Source organism: Nomascus leucogenys, chromosome 4, assembly GCF_006542625.1.
Source record: "Nomascus leucogenys isolate Asia chromosome 4, Asia_NLE_v1, whole genome shotgun sequence".
Taxonomy (NCBI): domain Eukaryota; kingdom Metazoa; phylum Chordata; class Mammalia; order Primates; family Hylobatidae; genus Nomascus; species Nomascus leucogenys.
Window position 1 is genome coordinate 130,012,144 of NC_044384.1, and position 2,609 is coordinate 130,014,752.

The window sequence follows — 2,609 nt, forward strand, 5'->3', positions numbered from 1 at the left end:
TGTCTCCCTACACCTCCGAACTTCCTTTAACAGCCCTCACCTCTACCCTCCTGAAGAACTCATTTACTTTCTAGACAGGTCCAGCAAAACCTCCCCAGACATTTCACATTAGCAAGCTGCCGCCCTCCTCTGCACTTACTTAAAAAACCTTTCTCATTTTATCAACTCTACTTCCCCCATATTTGGACCTCTCACAACACAAACTACTATTCCTGTGGCCACTCCTTTATGTATCTCTCAGCAAAGACCCACTGGAATTCCCCTGGGTAACCTTTCACCTTCTTGATGTTCCTTTACTCTTCATCTCCAAAGCCCTCTTCTTGTTTACTTATACGCAGCCCCGAAAATAACAGTGAAAGGTCATAGACACTCAACGTTTTCTCATACACCATGAAAATCGAACCTCCCCCTCTACGCAGTTACCTCATCAGTCCCCATTACAACCTCTGATGGCTGCCGCCCTAGGTGGATCCCTAGGAGTCTGGGTACAAGACACCTCTTTCAGCACTCCTTCTCATCTTTTTACTTTGCGTCTCCAGTTTTGCTTCGCACAAGGTTTCTTCTTCCTCTGTAGATCCTCTACCTACATGTGTCTACCTGCAAATTGGACAGGCACATGCACACTAATTTTCCTTACTGCCAAAATTCAATTTGCAAATAGGATCGAAGAGCTCCCTGTTCCCCTGATAACACTGACACGACAAAAAAGAGTTATTCCACTAATTCCCTTGCTTGTCAGTTTGGGACTTTCTGCCTCCACTATTGCTCTCAGTACTGGAATAGCAGGCATTTCAACTTCTGTCACGACCTTCCGTAGCCTTTCTAATGACTTCTCTGCTAGCATCACAGACATATCACAAACTTTATCAGTCCTCCAGGCCCAAGTTGGCTCTTTAGCTGCAGTTGTCCTCCGAAACCGCCAAGACCTTGACTTACTGCTGAAAAAGGAGGAATCTGTATATTCTTAAATGAAGAGTGTTGTTTTCACCTAAATCAATCTGGCCTGGTGTATGACAACATAAAAATCTCAAGGATAGAGCCCCAAAACTTGCCAACCAAGTAAGTAATTACACTGAACCCCCTTGGACACTCTCTAGTTAGATGTCCTAGGTCCTCCCAATTCTTAGTCCTTTAATACCTGTTTTTCTCCATCTCTTATTCCGTTTAGTTTTTCAATTCATACAAAACCATATCCAGGCCATCACCAATAATTCTACATGACAAATGTTTCTTCTAATAACCCCACAATATCACCCCTTACCACAAAATCTTCCTTCAGCTTAATCTCTCCCACTCTAGGTTCCCATGCCACCCCTAATCCCACTGGAAGCAGCCCTGAGAAACATTGCCCATTATCTCTCCATACCACCCCCCAAAATTTTTGCCATCCCAACAGTTTACCACTATTTTGTTTTATTTTTCTTATTAATATAAGAAGACGGAATGTCAGGCCTCTGAGCCCAAGCTAAGCCATCATATACCCTGTGACCTGCACGTACACATCCAGATGGCCGGTTCCTGCCTTAACTGATGACATTCCACCACAAAAGAAGTGAAAATGGCCTGTTCCTGCCTTAACTGATGACATTATCTTGTGAAATTCCTTCTCCTGGCTCATCCTGGCTCAAAAGCTCCCCTACTGAGCACCTTGTGAGCCCCACTCCTGTCCCCCACAGAACAACAGCCCTTCGAATGTAATTTTCCTTTACCTACCCAAATCTTATAAAACGGCCCTACCCTTATCTCCCTTCACTGACTCTCTTTTTGGACTCAGCCCGCCTGCACCCAGGTGAAATAAACAGCCTTGTTGCTCACACAAAGCCTGTTTGGTGGTCTCTTCACACAGACACGAGTGAAATCACCCAATCAGGGTAATAAACATATCGATCACCCTAAAAGTTTTATATGTTAACTCACCCTCTTCCCTTTTTTCATATACCCCACACATTTTCATATGACCACTTCTGTCATGTTTTCTGTCACTATAAATTATTTTCCAAAATTATATTTGAACACAACCATGCAGTATGTAATTTTGTTTTGTCTGGCTTCTTTCACTAAGAGTAACTATTTCAAGATTTAACTATATCGTTGCATGTATCAATAAGTCATTCATTTTATTTCTCAATAATATTCCATTGTATTAGCATACCACAATTTGTTATTCATTTACCTGTTGATGGATATTTGGGTTGCTTTCAGTTTTGGGCTACAAATAAAGCTAGCATGAACATTTGTAAACAGATCAGTGTATAGACATGTGGGTTCATTTCTCTTGGTTAAATACCTAGGAGTGAAATGTCTGGGTCATATGGTAGATATATATATATATTTTTTAAGAAACTGCCTGTGATGGTTAATATTGAGTGTCAGCTTGATTGGATTGAAGGATGCAAAGTATCATTCCTGGCTGTGTCTCTGAGAATGTTGTCAAAGGAGATTAACATTTGAGTCAGTGGACTGGGAGAGGCCGACCCACCCTCAATCTGGGTGTGTACCATCTAGTCATCTGCCAGCTTGGCTAGGATAAAGCAGGCAGAAGATGTAAAGAGCAGACTTGCTGAGTCTTCTGGCCTTCACCTTTCTCCCATGCTGGATGCTTCCTGCAC